The 6,642-nt window shown below is 45.8% G+C and overlaps 1 protein-coding gene across 1 annotated transcript in view; it reads left to right on the top strand.

Moving 5' to 3' along the window:
• Window positions 1-5,498: 5,498 nt before the first annotated feature.
• PPP2R5A (protein phosphatase 2 regulatory subunit B'alpha) overlaps window positions 5,499-6,642 on the top strand; it is a 98,088-nt gene continuing 96,944 nt past the window's right edge. Inside the window, exon 1 of the mRNA XM_043924434.1 lies at window positions 5,499-5,519. The gene's annotated coding sequence lies outside the window, so the exon portion shown is untranslated. The remainder of the gene's footprint in view (window positions 5,520-6,642) is intronic.

Raw genomic sequence — 6,642 nt, 5'->3', positions numbered from 1 at the left:
TGGCAGGCAAAGCCGTTTTGAGAAGACAGTGCCAGCATCAGCCTCCATTTTATGATTCCAGGCAAGTCCCTGAAATAGCTCTACCACTAGTCAGTCACTGAGCCCATTAATAAGGAGCAAGTCTTCTTCCTCAGGTCAAGGGGAAAAGATTTAAACATACAATAAGAGGTAGAAGTTGCTTTAATTAGCCTTGACAAGGGACATTTATTATCTCTAAGGTTCCTTCCAGTTCTGGGATTCTAGAATCAGAACAATCTTGAGCTGAAGATAGTTTGAAGCTGGGCTGGAAAAATCCCAGTGGGAAGAAGAGAGAAGAAAAACTACAAGATGGTTTAGAAAGAGAGTGAGAAATGCTTTGAGATTTTTCCATTTAGTGACCTGGCTGCATTTAGAGTCATTTTTTCAGCTCTAGTGGGTTCACCTTTCTAAAAGGCCTGCCACTCTGAGATTTAAATCAGCTCACCCGTGTCGCTAACTGGTACAGGTTGAAAGTAGCAAAAGAGCAGGTAATTCGAGGTCTGGCTCCTTTGTTGTGCTTGTGCAACCTCCAGTTCGCACATCCCCGATCCTTGTGGTCCTTCAGTGGCCTCCTTCCTCTTACAAGGACTTCTCTCTGTATCAAGATGTCATGGAGTCAGATAGGCCTGGCATGAATCCCACTGATCGCTACGTGACTTGAACATGTTTAAGCTCTCTAAGCTTCAGTTTCCTTACCCATAAGATGGGACCACACTAACCTATAAGCTATTATAGAGTTACTATGAGAATCAAAAGTGGACATCCATACATGATCATACTTAGACATTAACTGAAAAGCTTTGGAGACTTCCCTGGAGGTTCACCGCCACCACGTTAAGTATCTGCCTTCCAGTGGAGGGGTGGACTCAATCCCTGGTCCGGGAACTAAGATTCCAAGTGCCAGGGTGGGGGGGCGGGCAACTAAGCCTGCATGCTGCAATTAGAGAGCCCACAAAAAGCTTGCACTCCACAGTGAAGACCCAGTGTAATCAAAAAAGGGAAAGCCTCTGATACATGTCCAGGTGTGCCATTTAGTAGCTGTGGGACCTTAAGTGAATTCTCAATGTCTCTGTGGCTCGGTTTCCTCATTTGTAAAATGGAGATAATAACACTACCTACTCCATCGGTTTGGGGTAGTGATTAAGTGAGTTGATATGCATAAAATGCTTGGAATAGTCATTTGCAGGTGGCAAGTACTACGTGCTGTTAATATTATTGTTATTATTGTGCAACACACCCAGCATAATATCTGGCACAGGGTAACACTAAAAAAGTAATTCCCGGTTCCCCAATAGCTTTGGTACTAAACCTGCTGCTGGGCCTCTGGGATGTCTTCCTCTCTGGTTGCCCTGCTCAGCCAAGCTTCTCTCCAGCTAACAGGAAGCTGGGGCTCAGGAGCCGCGTAGCAATCACGCATTTGAGGCGCGTGTTTGGTGGTGCAGGTAAGTCAGCAGCTGTGTCCAGAGGAGACTGAAAGGGTGTTGTTCAGTCAGTCAGTCATGTCTGACACTTTGCGACCCCCATGGACTGCAGCATGCCAGGCTTCCCTGTCCGTCACCAACTCCCAGAGCTTGCTCAAACTCATGTCCATCAAGTCGATGATGCCACCCAACCATCCCATCCTCTGTCGCCTCCTTCTCCTCCTGCCCTCAATATTTCCCAGCAAGGGGTGAGAAGGACCAACAAATTTCACTGTTTTTATTCCATTATTTGTCTGCGGCTCTAACCTCAGTGGGGTTCGATCCTTGGGTTGGGAAGATCCCCTGGGAGAGGGCATAGCAACTCACTCCAGTATTCTTGCCTGGAGAATCCCCATGGACAGAGGAGCCTGGGGGGCTACAGTTCATGGGGTTGCAAAGAGTCAGACATGGCTGAAGCAACTGAGCACGCACGCTAACCTCAGGGAGACCCCGGAAGGGGAAACCAGAGAGTGGTTTGGAGCATCTTTAAGGAAGCAGGCAGATGTACTGTTCCCTGGGGGGGAGGAGTCCCCAAAACAGATTGTACCCCTACAATTTGTCGGCTCTTGGCACAAGCCAAAGGAGGATCTCAGTGAGCCTTGGTGGGGATGTTTTCCTAAGCCTGCAGACGAGGATACAAGATTCTAGTCCCAAAATTTCGGCTCTGCACGCAGCACTAGGCTTCCACACGCTGGGAAAGGTTCCTGGCGCTGGGCCATCCAGGGAGAACAGCTTCAGGAAGGCTGTGGTGGGGGAGGGCGAGGGGAGCAGACCGCGGTCCACTGCACTGGTCCAAACTGGTTGTGCTGAGGCTGCGCAGAAAGTGCTCTTTCACCAAAGAGCAGAATCAGTCATGAATCAGACACTTACCTGGCAGGCCTAACCCATGCCCTCAAGGAGGTCACAAATCCGGTGGAAGAAACAGAAGTACTTAAAAAGTAAACGAATAATAGCAAGATATCTGAAGTCATCTGCTTGTCCTTGCAGATATCAGTGACCTGTAGGGCTCTTTAAATTCCTGAGATTCTAGGTAGTGCAAACCCTACTAGCAGAGGCAGAATAATAATATCTGCTAGATACTGGGTACTCTTCCAAAGGTTTTTCTGTATTACTTCTTTTAGTTTTCACAGTAGCCTTTTGTTGTCGGCCTTGTTGTCCTTATTTTCACATGAGGAAACTCGGGAACAGAGAGGCTAAAAGACTAGCCTAAAGTCATACAGGAAGGAGCCAGGATCCAAACCGAGGCTCTCTGGCTCCAGAAAACACACTTTCACCCTCCTGGTTAAACTACCTGGAGCCAGGAAAGGTGAACCCGGGGCCTCACACACGAAGGGATCCTTTTCTCTCTCAGGTTGTAGGGAACCCTCTGGTTACAGTTAATGGGGTTTAACTCAGAGTTAACACCCTGCCTGCCCCTTGTACAGAAGCTGCTGTCTCACTAAGTCCCTCAGTCATGTCCAAATCTCACATGTAACCCCATGGTCTGTAGCCCGCCAGGCTCCTCTGTCCATGGGATTCTCCAGGCAAGAATACTAGAGCAGGTTGCCATTTCCTTCTCCAGGGGATCTTCCCGACCCAGAGATCAAACTCGAGTCTCCTGCTTGGCAGGTGGATTCTTTACCACTGGCAACAGAGGTCACTAATTCAGTCACCATCCAGGAAAGGAATCCCTCTAAGGGCAGAGGTCTCCTGCCAGGCCCCACACAGCCCTTTGGCCAGCCTCCCGATGGCTGCCTTTGTGGGGGAGAGGATACCAGTCCAACCAGCTGTGACCTGGATGGTGGGAGGTCATGTAGTGCAGAGGAATCAGATGGTTCCCTGCAGCCTCAAAGAGCCTGACTCAAACATGTGGATGGGCTGCATCCCTAACTGCACTGAATTGCTACTGGCTGCTCACTTACAAGTCTTAAAATAAATGTATATATGGGCTTCCCTGGTGGCTCAGATGGTAAAGAATCTGCCTGCAATGTGGGAGACTGGGATCGATCCCTGGATCAGGAAGATCCCCTGCAGGAATGCATGGCAACCCACCCCAGGATTCTTGCCTGGAGAATCTGGTGGACAGAGGAGCCTGGCAGGCTCCTATATAAATATATAGAAAATATATATATATTTATATATATATAAAAAATATATATATGTATGCTGTGTGTGTGGGCTTAGTCACTCAGCTGTGTCCGACTCTTTGCAACCTATTACTCCTTTCTGAACAGATAGTAGACATTTTTTTGTCTTTTTTTTTCCATTTATTTTTATTAGTTGGAGGCTAATTACTTTACAATATTGTAGTGGTTTTTGCCATACATTGACATGAATCAGCCATGGATTTACATGTGTTCCCCATCCCAATCCCCCCACCCACCTCCCTCCTCACCCCATCCCTCTGGGTCTTCCCAGTGCACCAGCCCCGAGCACTTGTCTCTTGCATCCAACCTGGGCTGGTGATCTGTTTCACCCTTGATAATATACATGTTTCGATGCTGTTCTCTCAAAACATCCCACCCTCGCCTTCTCCCACAGAGTCCAAAAGTCTGTTCTGTACATCTGTGTCTCTTTTTCTGTTTTGCATATAGGGTTATCGTTACCATCTTTCTAAATTCCATATATATGCGTTAGTATACTGTATTGGTCTTTATCTTTCTGGCTTACTTCACTCTGTATAATGGGCTCCAGTTTCATCCATCTCATTAGAACTGATTCAAATGAATTCTTTTTAATGGCTGAGTAATATTCCATGGTGTATATGTACCATAGCTTCCTTATCCATTCGTCTGCTGATGGGCATCTAGGTTGCTTCCATGTCCTGGCTATTATAAACAGTGCTGCGATGAACACTGGGGTACACGTGTCTCTTTCAGATCTGGTTTCCTCGGTGTGTATGCCCAGAGGTGGGATTGCTGGGTCATATGGCAGTTCTATTTCCAGTTTTTTAAGGAATCTCCACACTGTTCTCCATAGCGGCTGTACTAGTTTGCATTCCCACCAATAGTGTAAGAGGGTTCCCTCTAAATATATATATATACATATATATATATTTATTTATTTAGGCTACACCAGGTCTTAGCTGAGGCACATGGGATCGTTCATCTCTGTTGCAGCACATGAGATCTCTTTAGTTGCAGCATACAAACTCTTAGTTGTGGTTTGTAAAATCTAGTTCCCGGATCAATACCACGCCCCCTGCATTGGGAGTACACTGCCTTAGCCACTGGACCACCAGGAAAGCCCCTAGACATTTATTTTTATGCAGTAAACTTATTTTTAAAATTTAATGGTATATTAGAAATAACCCTAATTTTATAAAAAGAATCATCTCACCTTAAATATGAGAAAGCAAAATGATTGAATTTCTTCTTCTCTCTCCCACTTTTGGTGGAAAGCAAATAGTAGTCACTGTGGAGAATGATACTAGGCCAGTAGCTTACCTTTGAATCACAGCATATAAGGGCTGGAAGGGATCTCAGAGGTCATCCAGCCCAAACAGAGGAGCCTGGCGTGCTGCAGCCCATGGGGTCGCAGAGTCAGACGTGACTTAGAGACTGAACAGCAGCAACAACAACTAGCCCACCCAGTTCCTTGTTCAGCAGATGAGGAAACTGGTCTTCTAAGTGCTTGGTGGCAAAACCTTGACTGAAATCCCAGTTCAGGGCATTTTCTACACCATCATGCCATGCCAGTCCATTTGCCCCATTGACACACAGAGAGGATTGGAGTCATTTAGTGTGGAGGTGACAACTCTAGGCAGGGGACAGGCTTTCTTCTGATGATGGTCTGTTGCATTTTTCAGGTCTACTGAGAAGCAGACATGGAAATTGGGTTTCACTTACTGTAGATCTGATAGTGAGAGTTGATATCTTTTTTTTTTAATCTATACTTCTATATTTATTCCAGTGGGATGAAACTCCTAGATCTAGAGTTACTGTTTCAAAAGGAACACACGTTTATAAAGCGGACAGGTCATGCCACATTGCCACCCCGAACCAAAGCAGACGCATTGACACGGGTAATGATGACCAGCCTCCTGTTTTCCACACTGAAAAGGTATGGCATATTAACCAGGTAAGATTTTAACCCATCTGAGAGCCAAGATTTGTACTAAATTTGTAATTTTCTGACCAATGGGATTAAGAACCCAACATGTGTTCTTTATTCGAGTTCTTCGAGCATGAAGCATCTGTTGGCATGCACCACCTATTTCCCTGCTTTGTATGTGTCAGAGCACTCTGTTCTTAAATGACACATCTATTTGTACGCATTGTTATTTTCTGCCAGTTGTCTATTACATCTTTTTGGCACCTTCTGCCATGCCAAAGTTGATTTAGTCGTGTCCGACTCTTGCGACCCCATGGACTATAGCCTGCCAGGCTCCTCTGTCCATGGGATTCTCCAGGCAAGAATACTGGAGTGGGTTGCCATTTATTTCATAATTAGAGCTGCTAAATACAATTGTCTCGTATTTCTTTGTAACATCTAGGTATTTTTTTTGGAGAGTGGATAACTGATTGTTTTTTTTTTTTTTTTTTGTCATACATTGATATGAATCAGCCATAGATTTACACGTATTCCCCATCCTGATCCCCCCTCCCACCTCCCTCTCCACCCGATTCCTCTGGGTCCTCCCAGTGCACCAGGCCCGAGCACTTGTCTCATCCATCCCACCTGGGCTGGTGATCTGTTTCACCATAAATAGTATACATGCTGTTCTTTTGAAATATCCCACCCTCACATTCTCCCACAGAGTTCAAAAGTCTGTTCCGTATTTCTGTGTCTCTTTTTCCGTTTTGCATATAGGGTTATCGTTACTGGATAACTGATTGTTAAAACATCATTTCCCCAGTGATGAAAACCTAATCTTATAGGTTGTTGTTTAGTCACTAACTTGCATCTGACTCTTTGGGACCCCATGGGCTGTAGCAGCCAGGCTCCTCTGTCCGTGGGATTCTCCAGGCAAGGATACTAGAGCGGGTTGCCATTTCCTTCTCCAGGGAGAGTTGATATCTTAATGGGAATCTCCTATCTGGAAAACTTCTATGTGATTCCACGTGAAGGCAGGGGCCAGACCATGAGTCTTCTCCCCGTATTCCTTCGTCTTCTTCAGTAGTTGAGTCATACATACTGTTTGGGGTATTTTCACCATTTATCTTTCTGGGAAGTAGGGTAGTGA

Source organism: Cervus elaphus, chromosome 14 (assembly GCF_910594005.1).
Source record: "Cervus elaphus chromosome 14, mCerEla1.1, whole genome shotgun sequence".
In the NCBI taxonomy this organism is placed as follows: domain Eukaryota; kingdom Metazoa; phylum Chordata; class Mammalia; order Artiodactyla; family Cervidae; genus Cervus; species Cervus elaphus.
Note: the sequence above shows the minus strand (reverse complement) of the source record. Positions and strands in the feature narration are given on the sequence as shown.